This window comes from Aquila chrysaetos, chromosome 4, assembly GCF_900496995.4.
Source record: "Aquila chrysaetos chrysaetos chromosome 4, bAquChr1.4, whole genome shotgun sequence".
NCBI classification, from domain to species: Eukaryota; Metazoa; Chordata; class Aves; order Accipitriformes; family Accipitridae; genus Aquila; species Aquila chrysaetos.
The window spans coordinates 4,212,835-4,239,925 of record NC_044007.1 but is presented as its reverse complement, the minus strand read 5'-3'; the positions used below and the strand labels follow the sequence as shown (position 1 = coordinate 4,239,925).

The 27,091-nt window shown below is 48.8% G+C and overlaps 1 protein-coding gene across 2 annotated transcripts in view; it reads right to left on the bottom strand.

Annotated features, from left to right (window-relative positions):
- Window positions 1-15,674, bottom strand: part of SLC45A4 (solute carrier family 45 member 4) — a 91,972-nt gene extending 76,298 nt beyond the window's left edge. Inside the window, exon 1 of one of the 2 annotated variants that reach the window (XM_030011381.2) lies at window positions 15,513-15,674. The gene's annotated coding sequence lies outside the window, so the exon portion shown is untranslated. Of the gene's footprint in view, window positions 1-14,900; window positions 15,149-15,512 lie in introns of those variants that run through there. The other variant, XM_030011380.2, reaches the window with a different exon arrangement.
- Between the last annotated feature and the right edge of the window lie 11,417 nt (window positions 15,675-27,091).

Here is a 27,091-nt window from a genome sequence, read left to right as displayed (position 1 = left end):
GAGTAGTTTTCTGCTGGATAAACCACATTGACTCATGTGACAGTCCTAAACCTTGTTTCAGCTTGCAGAGGCTGGCAGATAATGGTCAGGCCCTTTCACATAATATTGTCTCTCCCAGGGTCTCATAGAATCGTAGAATCATAGAATGGTTTGGGTTGGAAGGGACCTTTAAAGGTCATCTATTCCAACCCCCCTGCAATGAGCAGGGACACCTTCAACTAGATCAGGTTGCTCAGAGCCCCGTCCAACCTGACCTTGAATGTTTCCAGGGATGGGGCATCGACCACCTCTCTGGGCAACCTGTTCCAGTGTTTCACCACCCTCATCATAAAAAATTTCTTCCTTAGATCTAGTCTAGATCTGGCCTCTTTTAGTTTAAATCCATTACCCCTTGTCCAACAGACCCTGCTAAAAAGTTTGTCCCCATCTTTCTTGTAAGCCCCCTTTAAGTATTGAAAGGCTGCAATAAGGTCTCCCCTTCTCTCCCTTCTCTTCTCCAGGCTGAACTACCCCAACTCTCTCAGCCTTTCTTCACAGGAGAGGTGCTCCAACCCTCTGATCATTTTTGTGGCCTCCTCTGCATCCGCTCCAACAGGACCATGTCTTTCCTGTGCTGCGGACTCCAGAGCTGGATGCAGTACTCAAGGGTAAGTCACCCTCCAGTTCTCACTTCTGACTTCTATAAAACCAGCGGCACTTTCCAGTTCCTTCTCAAGCAATTTCACAATCTTCCTCAAACACTTCCCAGATCTTCTCAAGGCTACAACTCAACCTGCTGGAGGGGGACCCAGAGGTGGCACTGCTCTTTTGTAGAGCCATGTGTGTGAACACTGTGCCAACAGCAAAGAAACCTGGAATGTAATAGAGACGTGCTTTCCTGCTGCTTTTCTCACTTGGACAATACTATCGGTTCAGCGGCTTCTTTCCTTACTTATAAAGGGAGCCTGGCGACTAAGCTCCTAAGTACCTCAAAGACCCAGGGCTCCTTTTGTAGGACCAGAAGTTCTGTATTACTGTTTTTTTTTCTCCTATTATTAGTGAATAAAATGCAGCAGGGAATATTTTCTGAATATGTCAGAATAGGAAGAGATCCTTTCTCCTTGAATGGGTGTCAGCCCATTTTTCTGGACTGGCAATGCATCTATGCTGGGTGCAGATGGATGCTCTCCATAAGGATGTCTTAGCACTGACCTGGGCTGGAGCACAGAAGGACAACAGAAGCTCAGAAGGTGACTATTTGGAGATTATTTACACCCTTGAGAAGAGACTCGAGAGGTTATGGCTTAAGATAAAGAACTTAATAAAACTGAGAGGAGAGAAAGTTCCTAGCAATAAGGTTATTTGGGAGGTTTAACAAGCTCCCCAGGGAAGCACTGTTGCTGCAGAGAACTTTGAGAAGAGACCAGAAGAAATGTTTTTGGGAGTTTGGATTTTTCCTGTCAAGTAATCAGTTGTATTTCTGCCAAAAAAAGGCCCTCCCCAGTCCCATTTAAACAAGAACTGGCCTGAGTGGATTGGTCCAAATTTGAACGAAATATTTTTTTTCCAGCTAGCAAAAGTTTCATGTATTTTCCTCACTCTTTTTTTTTTCCCTGTTAGTGGTTTTGGTCAGACCAGAAGCATATGTTGCAGAATCTGCCAGAAAAAACATTTTCACAATTGATATTTTCTTAAATGCCTTTCAAAAATTGCCAGTCAGTGCCCTTGGAGACAGAAATCCTCTCTTCAACAATACAACAGGTACAGAGCAGGCATCAGCCACGTCCCATTTTTCTTATCATCTATCAGACCCAAACTGGAGACCTGCTGGTGTTGGCTCTGTACTTCACTCTGTTTTTCACCTCCCTTCTGAGATGCCCAACAAGGCCATGATGTTGCCTTTAGAGGTTTATTTTTTGACCCTTGACGAGCCACAGTGATCTCCACGACCTCTCGGTGTGGTCTGGTGAGGCTGTGGTTGGAGCGTGGCTGGAGAAATTCAGAAGAGTATTTGAGGACTGTGGGACATTGAACTGAGCTGAAATTTATTTTGTTTCCTCCTAATAGAAAGTCCTAGAAATCACCTGTCAGATGGCCTGGTCCTTTCGTATTGATCTTCAATCACCCTGCTGCAGAAACTCTTCTGAGAGTGGCAAGTGTGTTTTGTAGGGGATGTCAGCTTTATGTCATCCCTTCTGGCTTGTTTTGAACTTCACTTCCCAGAAATGAGAGATGCTGCTGCACTGCTTCTCTTTCACTCCATTCCACCCACCCTGCTCTGCTTACTGCTAATGAAGTATTCCCCCAAACTTTTTCTTCCTACAGGTCTGTGCCTTGCTAATGAATTCAACCAGAAGTTTTCTTGTGGTTTAAGCAGATACAAGGTCTCTCCACAAAGTGGTTTTACTCATACCAAATACCACAAAATCCATATTCCAGATGAGCCACTTGCAAATATCCTCCTCTAAGCACTTATTTTAACAAATTTGAAGCATTTCATCCACTCTGTGATTTTGGTCTCCCTTTGAAATGCAGCTGAAGCCAAGATGTTTAAAAGTTGTCAGGAAAGGGGGCATACTGTTGGCCCAACCTCACGTCCTTAGAAAACTGGCATAAAATTCAGAGACGGGGACAAGCCTATAAATTGGAGTCCCCAGTATTTCCACGGCTTCAAGGCAGAGGCTGCATTTGCACACCTGGCATTGTGTTTTGCCCCAGCCTTCTGAGCTCCATCTGGATTCTGCACTTGAAGCCAGCCCCTGGAAAACTTAGAGCTGTTCAGACCTTTGCTTTCGATCTGTACGTGACAAAAAATACAGAGCTGGTTGTAGCAGACCTCTGGCAACCGTGCTGTTAATGACAGGAAGAAAGTGAAGCTGTTCAGTTGATCCATGACCATTTCCAACTCAGCCTGCGATATATTATTTGAACTGCAAAAAACTTCAAAAAGATTTCACGCATTGCAGGGATGGATATACCACCACCTGTCTCACTGGCAGTTTGCGTGATTTACCTTTTTATAGATCAGAAATAGTGTGCAGGTGCAGAAATTCCCATTATTTTCAGAGTACAAGATGGGGGGAGGGGTGTGGGGGGTGTGTGTGTATGTTTTTTCCATTAATTGACTTTACTTTCTCTCTAATGACCTATGAGTATCTCTTGTCTCGTGGAATTGAGTGTTGTTTGCTTGTTCACAGTTTCCTTTCCTTCCGTTATCCAGCAAAGAAAGTTTGCTTAAGTGGCTTTTGTGAACTCTTTCAAGATCCCCACAAGGATGATACAGGAAACAGAGAGTTTCCTTTCTATACAAACTTCTAGGGTGTTCCCATAATAGCCTGAAATTTATCTGCATTCAACAGCCTGCAATTGGACAAAAAATTAATGAACTGTCAAGGGATCAGGCAAAACACAATTAACATATCAGAGAGAGGAGAGCTTGCAATAAAAAAGAATCCTCCACTTACATAGCACCTTTTATCCCATGTTGCCAAACTCTTTCCTTTCTACGTTTCCAATTACTTTACAAGTTGGCCATGCTTTGACCATTCAGCCTGAAATTTTCCATAATTGCTCCCTGCCTCAAGTTGAATACATTTTTGGAGAGAAGGGGGAAAAGTTGCACAAAAAAACCCTCTTAAAAAGGTCCAGTCATATTTCACTGAGATTAAAGCTAAAGAATTAATTTTATGAATGTTTAAGCTTTCTCCCTCTTTATTTTGAAGAGCACTTGTGCACCGCAGGAGGCTGGAACAGGAATGAGATACTTGGCACAGAAGCAGTGCTGGGGATCAGTCTGTTGCCGTCTCTGTGAAAACGCATTTGGATTTGTCCAAATAATAAACCACAGACAAACATCTATTTGAATGTATTAGAGGCAGGCTTGCAACTCATTTTTTATGTCTTCTGACTGCCATGCCCGTAGTTTCTGCAGCCCCCTAAACGCAGCCCCCATAAGCAGAACATCTGGACAGGGCACCAACAAAATGGATTCTCATCTTTCACGATTTCACCCTGGGTGACCTGGCACAGTGGGTGAGATCTGGGAGGATTGTAGTACTGGGAGGGAGGGCAGGGCCTGTGTTGAAAGCTGACAAGGTAGAAATGTGAGTCATTAAAAGGCAAAGACCAAACAGTAAAGAAACAATTACTTACATATTTAAAAAAAAAAAAAAAAGAATCAGATCTGGAAGGCACGTTCGCCTGGTGGTTGACACTCCCTACAAAAGCACTGTGTTATTGCAGAAGTCTCCCATGAGATGAATAAACCTTGCCAGGAATAATCACAGATCTGGAATCGTATAATTGCTCAACTAAACGCAGGCAGAGAACAGATAGGGAACCTGTGCTTTTCTTTTCCTGCCCACTTCCTTGATGTCAGGGCTGTGCAGTGCTCAGGAGCGCTGTGGCTTATATTGGCCAGAGCAGTCAGGACACCAGAAAAAAAAAAGCTTCTTAGCAACAGCTTCACAGCATCTGTTGTTTTTAACTCCATTCATAAAAGCAGTTAGCTGTGCTGTAGTGAGGCAGGCCGGTACGCTTAGCATACTCATGTCTGCAAGAGGCAGAAAGCTCTTGACTTGCTTTGAGCCGAGCTCCGGCAGAATTCATACCCTCCCAGCACTAATCTAGCAATAAAAAAAGTCGCTTTAAGCCACTTCAGACTCTAGTGCTCCCATTAGTATTCTCCGTTTATGGAGATCAAAGGACTACAAAGGGCAGTGCAGTGAGGGGAACAAGAAGATGCAGGCAACAGCTTTGCCTTCTCTCTTAGAGGGGTTTGGTCCATTTTCTCAAGCAGCAGAGACCAAGTTTGCGGAGCAGATGCTGTGGCAGCATGGCTTAGACACTTCAGCCACACACTGGCACTCCTACGTCATGGGAGTCTGGGCATTGCATCAGACAGTGTTAATGGCAGGGCTGTGGTGCCTTTATTTTAGCGATAGTTCACGGCTAACCAAAAATCAGATACTTAATCTACTGTAGCCTGGAATGGCAAGTCCGTATGCAGAACGACCTGTATCTGTGTGGCCACAGGCAGGAGCTGATGTGAAAATTGTTTGGGTAATAGCAATTAGTACAGCAAAAGTTTTTATTAATTTTCTAAAATGGCTTGGGGAAATTAATTTTTTTTTAAACTAAAAACCCAACATTTGTCACTTTTAAAATCAAAAGCCTTATGTTTACTAAGAAAGTGTTGTCTTTAGTGATGAGAACCTATATTTTATTCAAGCCAAAAATTTCCTGTGAAACAGTACTATTTAAAAGAGTCTCTGAGAAAAAGTAAAGACGTTCTACTATAAAACCTCACGATGCAGAGAAAGAAACTGAGGAGGACGGTTGATCTGGGACTTTACATACTTGGAAGGTTTGGAAACAAGAGTGTGGTGGAGCTCCAGTGTGTATGCCTTGCAGAAGGGAAGGTTAAAAGGGATTTCATCAGTCCCCAGAAATACCTGCGGCAGAAGAAGGTGCCAGGTTTGAGCAGGCTGCTAATCTATTTAGGCAAAGTGCTACAAGAGCTATTTGCTAGAGACAGAAACAAGAGATGTTCCCACTGGAAATAAGGATCAGAGGTTAATTAACTATAGGAACATCCTACCAAGGAAGCCATCCTGTGAATTCCTATATGACAGCTCGGGGGCATTACCATGAGATGTTTTAGGTGTCCAACTAAGCTGTTTGCCATGTTGTCGTGGAGATAACCTGCTTTTCTGCTTGTTACAGAGGGATGCCAGAGCTCCTGCCTCAGTTACCCAAACCTGAGCCAGGGCTGTGAACATGTCCTGGGTGCCTGCTGGAGGACTGTGCCCTACTTTTGTGTTCCTCAGTGAAAAAGCCACCTCAAGTCTCTGGAAAAAAGCAAAACAAGGACGAATTTGTGCACTTCCACTACTCTGTTTTCATTTACAGCCAAATTCTGCCAAACTTTGAGTGTCTATTTAAAACTTCTATTTCCTCCCCACTGGCCTGTTTCCGTGCTGGGGTGCGTGTTCCTTTTTTTTTTCTTTTTCTTTTAATAACAGTTTTGCAGTTGTTTCACAGTCCACCTGATGATATACTCATCACTCCGGATACAACAGGACTCTGAGCTGAGCACAGTCTATGTGCAAACATTGCTACGTGAGGTTTTGGAGCCTGCCTCATGTCCAGGGGAGAAGGCAGAAGACTGCGACAGACTTTCCTTGGCTGCAATACTATGGCTCAGCCTGTAACTGGTGGCTGTGGAAAATTAATTGATGGGCCCTGCTTCCAAGGAATAGCCGGCAAGGTCACGGTTTTGAGGCTGTAAGGGCACAGCCTTTTCCTACTTGCAGCCAGTACACATGCCAACTTTGCTTGTCCCTTCTTCGGTTGTCACCAGATCGCTGTCATATGAGCACACCGTGGGTGGGGAATGCCCTGGCTGCTCTGAGCACAGTGCCATTGGCTGCCCAGCCTGTTTTCTTGCGTGGTAAATCTATGAATACAGCCTGACGATTGCTTGAGGTGTAACTTAAACCCACTCTTCAGAGACACAGCTCCTGGCTGAACTCTTCTTGTCCCTTGCGATGCTGAGCAAAGAAGTTTGTTTAAACCAGCCTTGAAGGCAGCATTGTCCCGTGTAGCAGTGTGCAGGGAGGTGCATGATGCTGCATCTCTGCTGAGGGTACGGGCTTCTTTAGCTGCCCTTCTGCATCTTCTTGGTGGTCAGGCCAGTGGAATGGAGACAATTTGCATGCAAAGAAATGAATTTTTCCCAGGCACAGGAGCCAGAGCTGATTCCTTTTGGACATGGAGGGCTTGGCATACATTGAGCCCTGTCCCTGGGCAGTTTAATCTCGCCAGCCAGAAACCTGTATGGATTTACACTTCCATATGCAACTGTTTGATAATCACGTTGCCATGGCTACATTTGAATCTTGCAATAAATGTGTAATTTCACACATTTACATCAAAAGGAACTCCAAGACATACAACTGCGTAACAAAGCAAGCTGATCCCTCTCCATAAGCACTTTCCATTTTAACACCATATTATTGTACTCATTGGGGTTTTTTTGGAGGGGGGGTGAGGGCTACAGGGCAGGTTTGACTGCCTGGAGGTCAAGTTCTTGAGGTCTTTTCTACACTAAGGCTTCCCCAATTCTGGCATCAGGGCAGTTGCCCTGCTGGAGTCTAAGCATCCATTTCCAGGGCAGCACTGGTTCAGTAGCCACTCCTGCTGCCAGTCTGCCTGGGAACTGCAGGGTACTGAGATCTTTTGTAATTATAAAAAGACAAAGTTGACCACAAGGTCCTGGTGTGCCCAAAATGCAGGGAGGACTGAGAAAGATGCCCACCTCTCTTCCCAGTTTGGTCCCTTCATCCCCCTTTCAGCCCAGTCCTCTCATATCTTCCTCCCTGGCTCCTTGTCTCTTCTCTTCCACCCTCTGCCATCAGGACTGCTCCTTATCTCACCAGCCACCTTGGCCCAGTCTCTTTGCCCCACTGCCTCCCGGCTACCTGCCCATCTGTCCCTCAGGTGCCTTCTCCCAAGCGCTTTCCTACTTCTGATGTCTCCTTGTCCCACAGACACGCTCCCTTAATCCCATGGGCAGCTCTTGTCTTGGTCCTTGCCTTCTTCTCTGCCTCTGACAAGAGGCAATGGGCAAATAAGGGTTATTTAGAGAGGGGCAGGTAGCAGGGGTAGCAGAGAAGAGGCTGTACCCAGGGTACAACTTCAACCAGCAGCAGCTGAATGCAGTGGTGGATGGCAGAGATGCACCCACTGAGCATCAGATCTAGAGAGAAGTTTGCATCCAGACTCTATCCCTGCTGATTTAAACAGAATTTTCAGGAACTCATAACTTGGACAGTTCTGTCTTTGGTTTTATTCCCTGTAGCAACGGCAGCTGGAACAGTGTCAGCACCAAGGCAGGGCTGCAGCTGGGCTCCTCCTTGCTCAGAAGCAAAGAGGTGCTAGAGAGTCTTTAGCACTAACAGAATATGGGCAAAACAAACATTTCGCCTGACTCTATGAATTTACTGTTGCGTAGAGAGGAAATTTGACTGAGATGGGTGCCCGATACTGACAATTTCTGTGTGAGAAACTGGAAAAGTAAAAAATATTGGAAAAGCTTAAGAACTTTTTTTTTTCTTTCCAGTTGTTTATACAATTGGAAAAGTTAAGTAAGCCTAATTATTGAGGTTATTGGTTTTAATGAGTCACCACCTTGCTATTATTATTCCTAGTTTCTGTTGCCATAGGACGAGAAGCTGCAGCTGGGCTAAGCTGTGCTACGCAACAAACCCTACGTTTGCTATTCCAAGATTGAGACATAGGAAAATGGGTGGGCTCAGGCAAACAGGAACATGGGGAAGGTTTGCCAGTATGTTGTGTGGCAACCTGACCACTGTGCAGATACTGGGGCCAAAGATGGATTTCTACCAGGGACTGGGGAGGGGGCTGTCATGGGGTTGATTTTTGGATGTTTCGAAGTAGCCCTTTCAACGACGTGGTAGAAGGTACAAGGAGGTTGGCCACAGAGGTTGCCATAATGGATTGGTGGTTGGTGGGAATGGCCATGGTCAGAGAAGTCACAGGGCTTTGGGAGTGAAGACCTGAGTTTGATGTTATGGGAAGGGAGGAGCCAGCAGAAGGATACAGACTGGGAAGCAAGACAAAAAGGAGAGGTTAGAAGAAAAATCTCCATGGTAGCATCCTGAATGGGTAAGAGCGAAGCATGATCAGGGCGCTTGGAAGGTACTTCAGTAACAGAGGAAGGAAGAGGTATGCAAGAGATTTACCTGCAGGGCTGGAGAAGCTGGGCTTGAAAAAATCCACAAGGTTTAACTGCAGGCTAAATTCATGGACCTTGAAAGAGAGTTATGAGGTGGCATTCAGGAGCTGTGTCTGCATGGCAGATAACACATCGTGTTGCCCACTGTGTTTTTAGAAGATCTAGGGAGAATGCTTCGGAGGAAAGGGATGTCAAAAACTCTGTTTTATCCAGGCTGAGCTTTAGATAATAATTAGACATCCATGAGACATCCCGTCACCCGGGATGATTGCTTTGAACTGGCCTTTCTGTACTGAGAGCCAAAACAAGCCTGCAGGAGGACTTGGGATCTCACTGGAGGAGAGTGTGCTTATGCATGTGTTAGCATGTGTGCTAACTCTTATCTCCTGTTCAGATCAGGTGGCACCACGAGCCCACGAGGTGGAGGCAGGAACATGCTAACCCGCAGTGTTTCATTGATTGGTTTCAATTGATCAGTTGTCTAGAAACAAAGCAAATGAAGTTTCTGGCCTCTTGAATGTTGCAGAGGGTGTCGGGTTTGCTTACAGCAAGTTCATCTTTTCCAGCTGATCCTGCACTTTCAGTTCTCTCTCCAGGGTGGCAGAGAAAAGTATTTTTTGAGATCCCCAGCTGGCCTCAGAAACAAAAGGGAAGATCTGCTAGAAAAATGGACTATCAGACAGATTTTCTTTCCTTCTCAAATGCATACAAGGACATCTACTAAAAATGCCATGGGAGCAAGCACAGGAGGGTTATGCACAGAAGCGAGCTGCCCCATGAATGTGAAAGTCGTCCTTGAGCCATTGTGTTTTCTCCAGTGCAGTCCCTCCCTGTTAGCCTGACTAGAAGAGTGGCACAGTCTTTCATCTTCCAGTCTGCTGACCCACGTACCTTAGTGTCCAAAGCCTGGGGAAATGCTCACCTTTCTCTCTATGCATGGGTAATGCGTGCCTCTCCTTTTCACAGCTACCAAAATCTGGCCTTTCTTGCTCAATTATCCATTTCCCAATACTTCCCAGAGCTTGAATGCTGGACTCCACCAAGGCTCCAGAGAAAGATTAGTATGGACTTGTGTTGGCCATGGATGACCTTCATTCTCTTTTGCATTTATTCCTCCTAGAGGAACAAGGAGGAGAAGGAAGGGGAGGGTAAGCTACAGCTAAATCCTGTTCTTGGATCTCCCTTCAGCCAGTGAAGCATGAGCTGTGTGCCTAAATGAACCCAAAAGGCACCGTGGTGTGAGGCACATCACATCCAAGGAAGACGTGGTGGCCTCTTCCCAAGTGCCTGAGCCGCCACACGCTCCGGCCATGCTCCAGCAGGCAGCACAGTCCAGGGACTCCGGGGACAGTGGCAGGGCTACTGCCAAGGCACCGAGCTCCCCTCCGGGCAACTGAAAGATGGCAAAAATGCAGGTCATGAATGCTGTCTGGAGCGAGTGACCTGGATGTGTCTGCCCAGACTTCATACAAAGAGGCAACGTGGTCCCGGCTCCATTGCTCACAGGGCTTTGTGCCGGAGGCCGAAGCGGATACTGTACAACGTGTGGAGAGCCACAGCTCTTGCCCAGTCGCAGAAGAGGCTACTGTTCTCCGTGGTACCCAGCGCAGCTCTGCGAACCCGTCTGCACAATAGACTTGTCAAAATGGATGCCAAGAGCATCCAGCCTCTCTGCCGTTACTGCCAAAGCTTCCTGATAGCAGGCTGCTCTGCAGCCTAATGCAGCTCACTAAGGGGGAAATTCAGATGCTTAGGATGTTCAGATGAGACCTGCATAATATATTAGCAGTTGTCAATGTTTTTTCAGTCTTGGGGCCACTTAATTTTTGGACGTAAGCATGCCAAGCCCTGCTTGTGCTGCACCGCCGTTGTGGTTTTCATAGGTCACTGAAGCAAAGTTAAGCTGTGTTTTCCTTTGTGTGTTTATCATTGTTTTCTCTGTTGGCTTGTGCATGTGAGAATTGTTATCTGAAACTCCCTCTCCTCTCTTCCAAAGCACAATGAATCCTCTGGCAGTGGTGAGTGGCCCACAGACCACAAACTGAGAAGAACCTGGCTCATCCTCTCCCTCTCCTAACAGGTATTTGCTTGATGTTCATGAACACAGGAATCAAACACAGGAGTCCCCAGCTAATGACACAGTCCTGATCCCAGCCAGAAGCTACTCTTGTGCTGGACAATTAGCTAAGAATTATCTCAAATACCCTGAAATAGGTCTGACAGGACAAGTGCAGGAGACCTGGAAGGTTACTCACTCTGCCTCCAGCATTTCACAGGGACGGGGCTCAATCCACCTTTGCATGATAATAGGAACTGCTTCTTCTCTCCCTTGTAAAACTGTATGATAAAACAATTTTCCCTAGGCATTTGCCACTTCTGAGCATTGTTTAGTGCATCACATTACAAATAAAGGAAAATGCTCAATTTCTCCTCAAATTTTTGTTTGTTTGGGGCTCAAGTTTTATACCCCCCCAGTCCTTTTTTGGCAGGTTAAAATTAATGGACTTCTCAAGGTGGTCAAGATCAAGGAAGAACTAGAATATCAGTCTTTGACTGAATGAGACAACACAGGGGAAATTTTCGTTAGATCATCTTGGATAAATACCTTTTTTCCCCTGGTCTTCAAATCAGGCCAATGTACAGGGTACCAAGAGGCACACTAGGGGGAAAGGCAGCGCTGCTTTTCCTTTCTTCTCCCCCCCTGCATACCGAAATGAGGGACTTGATGAGATTACAAGCTTGGATCAAAATGGAGGGGATGCCAAGGAGCAGAGCTGCTCCCCTAGAAACATCCCTCCAGCTCTCCCACGTGGGAAGGGAGAGACTCTGGCCATTTCATTCTCTTAGTTAGGAACAAAGAGCACATGTCCATCACTCACCACTAACCAAGAAGTACACTTAATGTATCTGGTGATACATCCTGGCTGCCCCAAGGTACTGTTACGCAGTGGAAGTTGATAAATTGCGTCAAATAATGCCTTAAAAATTCCCTGTTTTCACAGTAGCTCAAACTCCAGGTCAGGGTGGGCACAGGCTGCGGTGGGCCAGAATTGTGTGGGATGTCACCCCTGACTTTACAGACACTATCCCTTTTCCCTCCACGTCCCTTTTTTACCACCAAGAATTCAGCTAATTTAGCAAAGTATCACAGACACCAATAGCTAGTGCCAGGGTTGAAGGATCAACGCCAGTTCTGCAGTGCAACCCGCTGCGTGCAAACTGGGAAGAGTCAACGTGCCCTTCACGGGAAGGCTGTTGCAGTGATGAGAAGACAAAGGACGTGTTATTAGACTGGTATATATGTGCCAGGTCGAAGGCCTCAGATTTCTGCGGAAAGGTGGGGTCTTGTCTGACTTCAGCAGAACTGGTCACATGAAATGGTTTAGTGCTGGATTTTGTGTCTGTGAGGATACACTGCTCAGACTCCGTGCTCACCAGCATAGAGACACTAAGTGATACGTGAGAGCCGTCCCACCCCTTACAACTAGAAAAAAAAAAAAAAAGCTGGCATGAGATGGTAAATGCTGCCGTGTGGTGTTCAAGGAAAACCTGTTTGCGTGGGATGTGCTGGAAAAATTGCTCAAGAATGGTGCATTCTCATAAAAAATTATCTGGCTGCCGTTCAGGTCAGTGTTTTTGTATTGGAGCTGCGGGCTGTGTGGTTGCTTCAGCATACGTGTGCAGCCGCTGGCAAGGTGTTTGCTTTGCGTGTGATCTAATCGCCCTTGCTCTGGGGTGTTGGAGGTCTTTGCCCTCACCTAGTTTTGGGTCTGGATCCGTCTTCTCAGAGCAGCTTGCGCTGACACACGACTTCATGGCAGAGGGAGGCACCCTGTGGGTGTCAGTCCAGGAGAGCAGCTCAGCCAAGATCAGTTTGCTAGTGGTGCTTGGTCCCTTCACGGTGGGAAGGTGGGAGGGCAAAAATGCTACACGCAGTTCAATAGCAGATTATAACTTCATTTCCGATCCCTGCCAAGCAAAGCAGTGACCATGCTTCAGAGGTGGACGAAGAGCTTCCAGGAGATCCACATCGTGAATCAACATTAGGTGCTGGAGGAAATAAATGACAGGAATGCCCAGGTGTTAGCTGGAGCCTCCTTCCAACCCCCGCTTGACAAACTATCAACAAGCCGTGAAGGCACAGCCCTCACTCCATCTCCTTTTCCACCTTAGGTGAAGGCTGAAGGTAGAAGACATCTGGAAGGTCTCCTGCAAGCCAGAGAGCTGTAAGCCTTCCCTCATGCACTGTTCTTGCTCTCCTACCACCAGATCTCCAGCCTTTCTGACAAGAGCGAGGTTGTTCTATGCTCGGTTCCTGTAATCTTCAAGACTAGAAACACATGACTCCCACTAAAGTCTGCAGCAGTCAGCCCCTGTGGTTTCACGGGGTGAGGTTTAATAGGCATGTTTTAATATGGTTGCTCGGTACAGAGGGCCCTTTGTCCTCAACAGCATTAAACAAAATAATACAGACTATAAATTTAGTGCAAAAACTGTAGTGAAAGAAAATGAAGTAGCGATCCATGGCAGACTGCTGCTTCTGCAGAGGAAGTGCCCTCACACTGCTGAATAGTTTGGTTATGATCAGTCCTGAAGCAGCCACTGGGAATTAGAACAGAGTAAAGTTATGTAGGAGGAAGGTTGTGCTTTAGGTTCCTTGTGCTACTGCTTTTAAAAAATCAGCCTTCACAGCAACTGCTCTTTTCCCTCTGGAAGGTGAGCTCGAGCAGAGTTTGCAGTGTGAAGTTTGATAGAGAAATGGGGAAGGAGCAAAGGTCCCTTTTCTTGCAAGTGCACAAAATCTCTCATTTGTGGCTTTGTGCACTCGCTGCCGAGCGCAGACAGTGATGAGTTAGTGTAGGGAGCAGTCCCTGCCATCACACGCGTATGTACTTACATACCTTCACCCCCTCCACACCCCAGGAACTGTCCCAGCACATACAAATGCCATCTTTCCTGTTTGATCCCTGGTCACCTCCTCTCCAGGAGGATTCACTGCTATTTGCCCTCCTTTCCGATCTCCATCCTGTCCAAATCAACACCGCCATGTCTCCCTCCTTGGCATTTTCACTACGTCACTCCAGCCGGAGTTGCTTATCAACTCGGACCTCACGCCCTTGCTGCAACCACACAGAAAGTGCCCTGGTAGCACTGGGCATTTGACACCAGCTTTTGAGAAACAGGCACCAGTTTTAGCTATGAGATGCCCAAGACTGTGAGCACTGAAAGCATCAGGAATGATCATCACGTTAAACCCAGCTGGGGCTCTCCTTTTAAAAGCACAGCCCTGCGTAATACCCGTCATCGCAACTACAGTAATACGATGGATGCAAAGTCAGACTCGGGGTATAACAAACAGTTCAAGCCTCCTCACCCCAAACACAGACACACATACGCACCCACCCACAAAACCGGGGCGTTAAAAAACTCCCCTGCGATTGAGCCGTTTTGCTTGCACAAACAGCGTTTCTGGAAAGGCCTGGCATTCAGATGGCAGGCAAGACAGCTGGCTGCAGCAGTGCCCATCATCGTGGTGTCTGGGCTTTGCAAAACAGGCTCTGTCTTTGAAAATCTTTTTTTTTTTTTTTAATTAAGACAAAAGGAGCCCTCTAAGCTAAGGTCTCTCCCCTCCTGATTATCTCAGAAGGTAAATCATACTGAACCATGTTCCCTTGGCTTGAGATTATTATATCGTTTCGAAACACCAGCCTGGTCTGGTAATTCTGCATCTTACCCAGTCTCCCAGGCTGCCTCCTTTAGCTGCCAGCAAACACCCTCTTCCCAAATTAACCTGACCAAAACGAGCTGCAGCAGAATCCGCATAATTGCTCTTCTTGCTCCAAACAGCACGATTTACAAAGGGGACATTTCCGGCAGTAGCCAGACCTGCAATATTCATTATTCTTAAGCTAGGGGTTGCTGCGGTATCTTTATTCTCAGATACCGCCTTTAATCTCACATACTGCCTTTAGCAGCACCCACTGGCTGCAGCAATCCCGCAACATGCCCTCTTTCCATCCTCTCCCAGGCAAGCAAGGCAAGAGGCTCCAGAGAGAGCAGGCAGAGCAGGGGTGTTTTTCGGCAGTCACCCGGCAAGAGCTGCATCCCCCCTTGGAGACAGGCATGCAACTTCCACCTGCACTGGCACGCGTGGAGCACTCACGTTGGCGGCAGCGTGGATCCCTTTGAACAGCTTAGCTGCGATTCATTTTTAACCCCGGCCAGCGGATCTAAGCTGCTCTCCCCAGGGCTGAAACGGAGGTGCCTGCGTGACACCGAGGCATCCAGGCGCCGGCTTGCCAGCTGACATGTCAAAGCAATGTCGTAGTTAGCAAATATATCAACAAACCAACCGACCAACCGAGCAGCCCACACATCGGTGCAAACAGCTCGCTCTGCGGTGTGTGGGATCTCCGCTACACGGGCGGGCAGCTCATGCCTCTGTCGCTGCTCTTGGCTTTGTGCAGCCCCGTCGAATTCAGTGTTGCTAGCTCGCGTTTTCTGCCGATGTTTAAAATAGCATCAGGAACGTTCCCTGCTGATTTCCTCAGCAGTGCTTGCTGAGCCATGCCGGGTACCACAGCTCTTGCAACCTGCCTCCATGCAGCACATCATTAAAAACATTTGCTTGCTTTCTCCCTCAAGGGGAGGTGGTGGGGAGAAAGCCCTGCAGACGTTTCTCGCCCAGCTACCAGCAAATCCCGACCTGAGCTAATTCTGCCACGGCTGAAAGCAGAGGATGTTTGCAGTGCATGAAGCTGATTTGCTGACTTACCCTTCATCTCTCTCAAGAATGCCAGGTGAAGAAGCCGGCCTCTCGCTCAAGAAATAAACCACAAGAAGCCCGGCAGCAGCCACTGCAGAGCTTGCTCAGAAGTTCGCTCCCTCTGTCACAGTGTATGCAGCTTGCCAGGTATAGCCTGGATGAGAACACCCTGTGCTTTTCCCAAGATGAATGAGATCAGCACATATTCAGGCAAGGAAAAAAATAAAAAATAAAAATCCCCTCCTAATATATGTGATGGTTTATGACCCAGAGGTAAAGTGTTGGTCTACAAGTTCCTCTGCTTTACGACTCAGGATTTTCTGGAGTGAATTTCTCAGGGAGAGGAAGTTTCTCTTCTACCTTTGGTGGTGTTAGATGCATGTTAAAAAGCAAGCAAATGGTATATCCACGGGGTAGGCAGGAACCCCGTCCTCAGCAGCGTGAGATGGAGGGCACGTGAAGGGTACCATTATGAGCAGCAGAGATGCCTTTATAACGTGCACGCTGATGCTTTTTCACTCAAGCCAGTACCTTGCTGTTATAGACTCCACATGGTTTAAGCAGATCCTGACTCCGCAGGTCCTGGCTCTTCTGAGCAAGGTTTTTCAGATTAAGCTCTCTTCTGGCTGGCTGCTTCGCAACTCCCCAGGTCGACAAAGTGCCTTTCTGCTGCCAGGTCCTTCGCATCAAGCGTTTCTCAAGACTCATCTTCTGCCTGTCGGGGATGGGGGGTGTCACTGTGCTGAAACTCTGGAGTGACAGGGAGGCAGGGAGGGGGCATGAGCTGCTTGGAGAACTCAGATGGGCTACAATCTTTTGGTGGCAGGGAATCAAACAGCGTCACGTACCTCTGGGGTCTCTGTCCTTGTGCTGGGGGGATCCTGTACTCTTTAGTGCAAGAGGACCACGGCACAGCCGGGAGTTTTAATGTCTGCCTTGGCCTTAGCTAACGGTTGGGAACCTGCGTGGCACAAGGATGTGGCAGTTTCCTTTAGTCTCAGCTAGGTGAAAAATGACTGCGTTAGAGGAAAAAGGGAAAGGTTAGATTATTTGCTCAGGATCAGGCCCCAAGACTTGCGTGGCTGGGAACCCAGCTCAGCTCTCCCAGTCTCCACCCATAGCTTTAGCCATGGCAAACCTCCTCCCTTTCCCTCTCCTGAAGCCCAGGGCTAGGAGTCACCTAGGTACTGACTTCTGCCACTGACTCTGTGTAACCTTGGGTGCATCCCTGCCTCTCCCCAGCCCGCTCATCTGCACAAAGCTCCTGTACAGTTTTTCCACGCAGGGAAGCGGGTTCCCTGCCTCCCACGCCTGGCCTCGTTCCCCGCTGACAGCCGAGACTGGGACGTGGGTTTTGATGTGGTTGAGACAGCCTGTGTGAATAGCCTTAATACGGCAGGCTGCGGGGAAAGCCTGGCTCCTTTTGGGTGGCACTGAAGCAGGATCCAGGAGGGCAGTGTGCTGTGCTCTCCTGTCACCGTCCTGAAGGCCAGGTTTGTTCTCCTGCATCTGCAGGGCTCGTGGCTGGCTGCCAGCGGGACCCAGGGGAAGGTTTTTTCCCACCTGTGCTCGAGGTCTGGCAGAGCCTCAGGCAGCTCGTTGCTTGTCCGAGCAAGTTGGCTTCAGGTGTTGGATGTGCGGGGTGCCCCGCTGGTGGTGGGAGAGCCAGGGAATGAAGCAACCGTGCAGTGCCAGAGAAGATGGAGGAGAAAAGCCCATTCAAGGGCAAGCTTTGCAAGAGTCCTGGGCTGGGGACATGGTCCCCTGGGCCCAGTGACCTTTGAAGTCGCAGCAGGTCCTACGACGCAGAGGGACGGTGCTGCACGGGTCCCTTGGAGGTGTGGGCAATGGGGATGGTGGACCTCCTATCGCTTCTGCAGACGTGCCTCTGCCTTCGACCCACGAGGCAGCCATGGGCATGTTTGGAAGCTACATGCAAGACTGAACTAACCTACCTCAGATAGGTGCTTGGATTAATTAGTCAATACATGTTAAGTGCTGCAAAGATGTGAGGCTTTGCTTAATTGTTAAGTAACTCAATCATCAGCGGCTGCGTGGGTTGCCTGAGGCAGATAGTGCATGAATCAGCCAGTATCTGGCAAGTGCAAGGTAAGGAGGGAGAAAACTTTCCAAGACTGGGTGACAGGACAGTGGGTTGGTTAGGGGACAGCAGCAATTACTGAGGTCGCTGGGACTGGGAGCATTAGAAATACCTACAAGAGAGGTCAGATCCTGCACAGAGCAGCCTGCTCTGTGGGGAGCAGGGCTCTCTTAGGCGATGGAGGGGAAGGCAATGAATTCAGAGCAGAAAGAGCTAAAAAGACCATGAGGAACTTCTCTGAGCTCTTCAGCCTCGTTATGGCCAAGCCACTCTCAAAGAGGTGGGTTTGGGACTGAACTGAAATGCTTTAGGGGATGTGGGACTGATTTGGGTAAAATGGGGAGTACTTACACACCCTGGACTCACCTGTCCTCCCTGCAGGGACTGGCCCCGTGTTGTAGGCTTGGGTGGGCCATGAAGCTGCTGACAAGGGACCAGGTTGCACCCTGGAGGTCAGTTCTCCAGGCAGTGATACAAGCTGAGAGGCCAAGGGCTCCCAACAGGAACATTGGTGCAGTACGGTCCAGCCACCAGCCTGAGACGTCTCTTCTCCTGCCACCACACAGCGTGTCCCATCACTCGGGGATGGGTTTCAGGCCTGGACCCATGTCCTTGTTTCTGTCCTACTAGATTCCAGCTTTCGCAGTCTCTCCATTTGCCCCTAGCCCTCTGCTTCTCTCCATGTGAGAGCTACCTGCGTATGCCGTTGACTCTGCTCCCCGAGACCTCTGCACAAGCGGAGGAATGGCTGCAGGGTCACCTACGGTTTTCTCCACCTTCTTCTGAATAAGTGTCCCCCCTGAAAGTGATACTCACTGATACTGAGGCTTTAATCCCAGGGTTAAACCCTGTGTAGAGGTGACTTCCAGCCATCTACGACCACGGCTCCTCCAGCCAGGTAAGACGGGTGACTTTTTGGCACTGTGCCTCATCCGCAGACACGTTCCCAGGGCTTTCTGTTAGGCTGGATCTGGGAAGGACCTACCTGCCTGGCATCTGTCTGGCTGGATAAAGCCTCTGAGCTCTGCCCTGGTGAAACATTCACATTTTGGGAAATGGGGAGCGGGCTGCAATGGCCTGCACTGTTGTGACAGAGCTGCCAGGGCTGGGACGGTTGCATGCGGCTCGTGCGGGATGAAGGTGTGAGCTCTGGAAGGGGCAAACACAAGCCCCGGGAAGGGCCAGCAGGACAGCACGGAGGCCTTGGAGGAATGCCATAACCATTGCTCGCTCTCTTACCAGCAGCATAAACGCTTCCTTGCAGGCTCCTATACCATCGTCCCATCCTTGCCCTGGAGCTCTCCTTACAGAGCAACGCTACAAGAGGCAAGCAGCCCGGATAAGTTGCCTGGGTCTCAGATTAGACCTGCCTTAGTCTTGGAGAAGCTGGCATCACCAGCAGACAGCCCACTGTCCCAGCACCAGCTGTGGGGCTTGGCGTAGGTTTGCAAGGCACCCCCTGACCTCAGCTGTCGCCCACGTCCTTACAGCCTGCTTTAATCCTTTTTTAATTAAATGCGGAGGGGTGTGATGGTATCAGCAAGGTGGGAGGGGGCTGGCCTGGGGTGTTTTGGGCTTGGTGTGTGTGCCAGCCAGCTGGGTTTGTTATGAGCCTGTCAGATCTCACACGCTAGCTTTCCCTCTCTTGCTCCTCTTGAGATCCGGCTGCAGCTCAGGCATTACGTGGATCATCCCTGCGGCTCTTCCATTGCTCAGGGATCCCGCGGTGTCCCACCTGGCAGGAGCTGGCATATCAAAGACATCCACAAAATTGGCAGCTGAAAGGCAAAGTGGCTTTTCTGACGGCACTGAATACTGGGGAGGAGGTTCAACTTAAATCAGAAAACAGCATTGGTGAGATAACCAGACTAGAGATGAAATGGCCAAGGAGAAGTGCGAGACAGAAACTGGGGGTAAGGTCTCCAGCTGGTGGGTCACTGAGGTCATGCAAATGAGGTCTTAATGGGGTTTGGGTTTACCAGCGCTTGTGGCAGGGTTGTCACAGGGATTCAACAACCTGCTTGCCTGGGGTTTGGACTCGAGAACAAGACAGACCCAGGCTTTCCCCCCCGCCACGTACCTCCAACATGGGGAATTGCAGATGCCCACAGTGTCCCCAGGGATCTGACGCTCCTGGAGAGAACAAGCTGCACGCTGGCCCTGAATGCAATGAAAATGTCTGCCTCCAGGCTGAAAGCAGTCTGTTGCTGGAAGGTTGAGATGCTCTGGGGACAGATTACCTGCCTCTACCCATGGGCCAGCAAGAAGTCAGGATGGCTGGAACTGAGGTTGCAGGCTGCTGGCACTACCAGGATCACTGAAAATGTGTGTGCTGGGGTTCACTGGAGACTCTGACAGCACGTGATGCTGAGTTCTAGTAAAAATGCACCCACATATTAGCATCCACAGGACCTGTGTGTCCGTTCTGCACCCCCACTCGGATTTCTTTTAGAGAAACCTGCCTGGCAGAGGCAGGATGCTGGTTTGGCCTTTCCCAGCCCTGGGGAGGCTCTTCTGTTGTTTGAACATCTGAGAGGATCTTGTGTAACATGTGGCCTTGAGGGAAATCAAGGGGATCGGAGCAGGGAACAGAGCACAGCTCTTCTTAGCCACTGCGGATGACCAGACACAGCTGCGTCCAAAGCAGTGGCGAAGTGCAATAGCGACGGAGCTGACCTGGACGAGGTCGATGCAAAGAGGTGCCAAGGGGTGAACAACACTGCAGCCAAACTGAGAAAACTGAACCACGTCCAATGATCTGGAGCAGAGGCCCCATATGTTCAGACTCATTCACATGCCCTCCTGTTTTTAACTGGTGGAAGCGGTGAACCACTGTGACCAGCCACCTGGTGTAGCTGGTGGACAGTAGGTTCTCCATTGCTGGAAACCTCCAAATCAACACAGCAAAGTTATTGCTCAAAGGGAAATTGTGGGCTTGGCAGAGGTCGTTAGCGCTGGGTTTTGCAAGAGGGCAGATTGCTTAGCACTGTGTACCCCATGTACCTTAAACCTCATGACTCTGTGAAACAGCAGCTGGTCACCGGTCCCTCTTAGCCAGAGTCACTTGAGAAATACAAATACATACAAATACAAATCCCATACAAATAAATGTGGGGAGAATTTGATACAGAGGGGGCCATCCTTGTGCCTTGACTTTGAGCTGGCCACAAACCGCTGAGCAAAAGAGATGCTTGAAAGGAGGGAGACCTGTAGATGTGCAATGTCTCAGTCTGCAGCACACCTGTTTTCCTGCAAGAAAATCTTGCAGCGGTCCTGTGCTTAGCCCATCCCCGTGTTTCCTGGACCCCTTCCCGAGCTGCTCCCTTGGCACTCGGATACGCATACGCAAAGCAGAGCAGGGCCCGGCAGAAACGCCAGAGAGGTGCTTGGTGAGGGGAGCCTGGTCTTCGGGAAGCCGATGCTTAATCCTAATCAGCCCAGAAATTTTCCTACTTTGCAGTGCCATGACAACCGCTCCCATGCTAACTAGCAAGCTGTGGCCAGGCACCAGGGTGCGTTGCAGAAACTCTTTTCCTCTTAAAAGCAGGAACCCGATTTACTGCTTGACTCAGTGGTGCGACCAGGGTGTACTGCTGTGCCTCTTGGATGGGCTTGGGCTGTGATGCTGGAGGGCAGGTCTCTGTTCATGAAAGGTGGATGCGTTCTGCATAAATTCTCCTTGATGCCTCGTGCTGTCCTCTGTTGAAGCTGGGAAGTTTGGCAACAGCAGGAGACTTGCCTCAGCAGAAGCTCCAGGGTAGAGAGAGGCTGCTCACAGCTGGGTCATCCCAGAAGCTACCTCATGGGAAAGATTTCAGGACTGTTTGAAAGCTTGGCCGGATGAAAGCCTCCTCAACTGCTGAGATTCCTGTCTCCTGGCTGTCCTCTTTTTGGTTATGTTAAAGGACAAGGTTTAAAAAAATCCTGTGGGTCAAGGCCTCATGAAACTTCCCCATGCGACTACGGGAATGCTTCACTTTGGGCTTTTTTTGTTAGGTTGCTTTTTTTTTTTTCCTCAACATCTGCTGGTTCTGGGGTTGGCATCAAGTCAAATGCTGTTCACTGAAGTCAGCCTTTAGCTGGAAGCGAAGTGCATTTATTCATCCCCTTTTCCCCGCTGCAGCCAGATGTGTGTTGCTCTCCTAAAGCAATGCTGCTGGTTTCGTATCCCTGTCCTCTGTCTGCTCTTGGGGCACCCCTGCCCCACAGCTATGTTGATCTGCAATGCAGAAAAGCCTCAGAGACAGGCTCAGCACTCAGGATCAGCTGGTAGTAATGTGGATTTTTGCAGGCAGCAGGCTGTGTGAGAGAGCAGAGCTAGTTCAGAGCTAACCTGCCTCTTGTTCCTGGGGATGAATCCATCGCAACGCTTACGCTCCAGGCAGTGAAGAGGGAGCGGAGCAGAGCACATGCAGGGTCACATAAAATGGGATTTCTTTCTTCATTCCTCAAATAGTAGTTCAGCTGTGCAGACCCGTGATGCTGCTCGGCTGCTGCTTTTCTGCATTCACGGTGGCTATTGCCCATGGGGCTCATGAAAACCGCGGTGTTTGCCACCGTGGCAGTGTTGGCTTGGAAAAATGGCCACAGCTCTCTTGAGAGGCAGCGTGGAGCAGAGCAGCATGTGCTTTCTTTAGGCCGTGGCTAGAGAAAGGGTTAGAACAAAGAGAAACACGAAGGGATGTCAGCTGGGGAGAAGATCAGGACATGGTGGGAAGAAGTGATGGTCTGCCTAGCATAGGACATGGCCACAAAAGCAGAGCTCCTGACATACCCAGCCTCATGGAGCTGCAGGAGCGACCAGCTTGGCCACACTTGGTCTGTCTGGTGCTTCCTACAAGCTGTGCATGTGTTATACCCCGATCTGTGCCCAGACAGCAGAAGGGACCTGCGGGACGCAGCAGCCCAGCTGCAGACTGCCTCGCAGCTTGGACTGGACTTTGAGGCATAAGGAGATGCTCAATGGATGCAGGCAGTCCTCGGAACGGAGAACGAAAAACCCAGCGGGACCATAGCTGAAACAAATGGGATGTCCCTGCCAGAGGCAGGTCCTGGCTTGGCTTCATGCTTTTGAACTAGAGTAGCTCTTGGCTGGCCACCCACAGAAAAAGGCTGCTGCACTGCAGACTGTGCACAGAGCGAGCAGCAGCCAGGCTGAACTGCAGCCTGTTGCGGTAGCACTGTGGCGTGTGTCACCTCTGTAGTGGTATGTCACCACTTTTAATTCCCCCAGCTTTGGGGACAGGGGTGTTTCTCAGCTTGTCCAGAGTGGAGCTCAGGGACACAAAAGCAAGGTGTGAGAAAGAAGGGCTTTTTAAGAGCCCTGATTTTTCCCGTGAGAAGGTTCCTGCTGTGCTGGGTGGAGGGGCTGTGCTCTGGGACCTTGGTCTGCAAGGGCCACCAGCAGGGAGGAGGCGAAGGCAAACACAGGGGTCCTGGCAAGGCTTTAAAACATCATGAGAGAGAATTGCATTTGCTCAGTGAGAAGGAAGAGCTGGCAGGGGATCCTTCCCCTCTCCTCACATCTGTCCAGTGCTGAGCAAACATCAACTAATCTTCCCGACACTTCTGTAAGACAAAGAAGCATTACAGTGCCATAATGGTAAGCGCAGTGGAAACCACAGCTGCAGTGATGCAGGCTGCATAAAACCGCTGCTCAGGCAGACTTGGCCTCGACATCTGCAAATGTGGCCCATCAGGAGCAGGGCTGAGCTGTGTTTCCCACAGGAGGTCAGGGACAGACTTCAGAAGGGAACCCAGACATCCTGTCTTGCAGCCTCCTACTCTCACTTCTGGACCACAATGAGGTCAATCAGCCAGAAGAATAACTTGCCAATGAAGGCTGTAGGGGTGAGGAAATAATTAAAAGCTGATCTGGGCTCCTGCTTTGGAACAAGAAAAAAACCCCAAACATATTTTCTTAATGATTTAAAAGCACCCTTTCATCTCCAAACTGGCAGGAACCTTCTATTGTTCATTTCTCTTAGGTTTGCTCCTAATCAGTTTTTGCTCAGCAGACATGAAGATGTGGGAAGCCAATTTATCAGGCAGAGTGGAGTAGACACACAAAGTGGAGCGGGGAATGTTAGTTCACATCAGCAAATACTTAAAGATTTGCCGCCAAAGGTGCAAGAGCTTGTTCTTGCTCCTCACGCAGATACTTGGCAAGTAACAAGAGGTATCTGTCGGCTCATTCTCAGATGAGATTTCTGAAGACATGGTGCAGGGAGGGAAAGCAGGACTATCAGGCTCTTCTGAGATGACTTTGATTCACCTGCCACTGAATTTAGTGGGAGTTGGTGTCCTCCTGTATGTGCCTTGCAGGTTTCTTGCATAGTCAGCAAGTTGAGGAAAGTGATAATTCCCCTCTGATTAGAGCACTGTGTTCAATTTTGGGTCCCCCAGTACAAGGGAGAGACCAACAAACTGGACCAAGTCCAGCGGAGAGCACAAGACATGACAAAAGGCTGAGGGAGCTGGGTTTGCCCAGCCTGGGAAAGAAGATGCTCAGGGGAATGTAACTACTGTCTTCTGCTACTTAAGTCGAGGTTATAGAGAAGACAGTCAGTCTCTTCTCCGAGGTGCGCTGTGAAAGGATGAGGCAACACACACAAGTTGCGACTGTGGGATATGACGCTGGGGACAATGTAGTAATGCATGATGTGAGACCTTATAGGGGAGGAGTTGACTACATTTTAAACCAAAACCAAAACTTTGTCACTCATTGCATTCAGACCTTCATGCCCACAAGCACCAATAAGTGTGTATGCACCAGTTTGGCACCAAAACATTTGTGTCCAAGTTGTCTGTCCAGGGTTGCCTGCAAAGCCATGGAGGACAAGGGATGCCACCTGTTGAATGTCTCCATCCTGTCCCATGTCTGTGAGTCACCGGGATTTACTCACTGGCCTTTGTCTCCTATCCCGAGTGTCCTGAGATGGTGCGTGGAGATGTGCTGGGATCTTGCTGACTTGTTCTTCTAAGTGCCTTCTGCATGCATGGTTTGTGTAATCCTTCCCCTGCCATTTGTTCCTTCTAGTATGTCCATGCAAAACATCCCCATTCACACCAGTCTGAACATTTCTGTTATGGTGCCCTGCACAGCAAAGGAAACGTTTTTCACTCTGATAATGGGTAAGTGCTGGGACAGGTGCACAAGGACGCGGTGCTATCTCCACACCTGGAGATACTCAGAAGTCACCAGGGCAAGATCCGGATCAAACTGTGAAGATAACCCTTCTTAGAGTAGGAGACTGGACTGGAGATGCCCCGAGGTCCTTTCTAACCTAAATTATTCTGTGGTTCTCAGCACAGGAAGGAGAAGATCTTTGTTTTGACATGGAGAGGAAAGGAAAGAGAAGGGGGAAGTGATGACTTCAATGTCCTTCATTAACCTTACTCACATACTTTGAATCATCAGCAGCTGATTTACGTGGCACTGCTAACTGCTGCCTGCAGGAGAGACCGTGCACTTTCCCTTTTCAAGGGTTACAAGGATAGGATTGTGATGGCTAACACAAATACCCTGCCTCCTTCAGAGGATTTCAGAGGACAACATGGAGACAGATCTGTATCCTAGTTTTTGCCAGAACTGGAGGCATAAGAGAATGGGCAGCTTGCCCAGCTCTGCAGTGATGCACTGGCAGAAGCCAGATTCCTGTCTCCCAGCCCTCTTCGTCTTCAGCCAAGTTATCTCCTATGACAGTCCTGTGCCAGACCACAGATGTGGTACTCTCCAGGTTTCTCCTCTGTGCACAGCCTTAGTGTGTTCACCAGGGTCTCAGAGCAGATCCAGCCCCAGCTGCAGGTGGGCAGAGATGGTCCCCACCAGATGGGAATGCTCTCCATCGCCTGTCCGTCTCCACAATCTGATATGTATTTGAGGGTGGGCATCCTCCAGCTTTTCTACAGAGACTGGTCGCCTCCCCTGGTGTTATGGAGGGGACAGAGGGACTGCGACCTCATGATGCTTTGCTCCAACCCTTTGATTCCAAACACCTCGCTCTCCTTGACCATCTATTTTCACAGCATGTGTAGGAAAAACCTTTCCTTGGGCTTCTGAAAGCCTTGGGTTAGTGGGGTAAAAATTGTTGGGCAGGGGAGAGCTACAGACACGCACAGTGATTGCATAAGGGGATTTCCTAGCCACTTAGGAAACCTGGCTGAAAAACAAACCTAAGCAAAAAAAACCCTTCTTGAAATCAGCTTCTTCAAGGAGTTTGGGGATGCGGTAGCTGGGCAGGACAGACCCTGCTCCTGCCCCAGCTCAGCCACCCAGGTTTCCTCAGACACCCTCCCAGCCTAACCCACAGCCCCAGCTGAGTCTTCGGTTTGCAGCAGTGATTTATCCCCCACCTGCCTCAGAAAATTTTAGTCATCACCCGGCTGCTGAATAACCCTTTTGTCTGAATTCCCCCGAAGGCCCAAAAAGACTCTCTGCTTATCTAACACTCATTTGACTGGATAATTTGAAGGCAGTTTGCAAGTTCTGTGGAAGTGACCTGCTTTAAGTCAGTTGGGCTTTTCAATCCCCTTGGCTGCAACATCAGCAGTTTTCCTTGTATTTTTTCTTCTGCCTGGTGCAGGCTCTGATATTTCTGCTGTCCCAGCATCATGTTTACCCTGCTGAGGATGGAGAGGTGCCCCCAGTTCCCACCACAACCTGTATGTTACCTTCCCTGGACCCATGGAAACTCGATTGCAGGGGATCAATTTGCAAAGACTAATTGATCTTAAAAGCCTTTTTTTGCCTCATCCTAGAGTATTTGAAAGTGGCTTCCTAGAGCAGGTCTGTCCTCTGAGGACAGTATTAACAGCTTGTTCCTGCACTTTCTCTTCTTTGAGCGCTATTGATTAATCCCGCTGCTGTTTTGCTGGCGGGGTTGGGTTGCTTTCTCGCTGCTGGGGAGATAAGCTGCAGCCTTCCCATGGGCAGAGCACAACAGGTATTTAGTTCCAGTGCTAATGCTTTCCAACAAAAACTTTGTTTTCTGCATCCAATCTCGTGCCTGGGTTTGAAACACACTTTCAATGAGTCTATTCACTGCATAACCGCCCACGTGGATGTATGTGAAAAATTAGTCAGACAATCGCCTTGTGTTTACTCTTCTCCTCTCAGTGTGTGGCCAGCTTTTCCTGAAAATACTAACTGGAAGTGGCAAAATCATCTTGAACCTCTGAAATGACTGAGCTATCTTTTCAGAGCTTTTCAAGGCCAAATCCTGCAATAGCTAATGAATATCACAGTCAATAGCTAAGGATGTTGATTTCTGATATACTAGAGATAAAAAGCTAATATTGCCTTGCTTTCTCTTGATGTGCTTTTTCCCCTTCACTCTTCAATACCTTTGAATCCTTTACCCATTTCAGCCAAGTCTGGTGAAGCGCCAAAGATCATAGATATCAAAATTCCTACCACTTTTGCAAATACTGGTTGCTGGATAGAGGAAAAGTCTCTTTCAGTGCCTCCACTAATGGAAATACAATG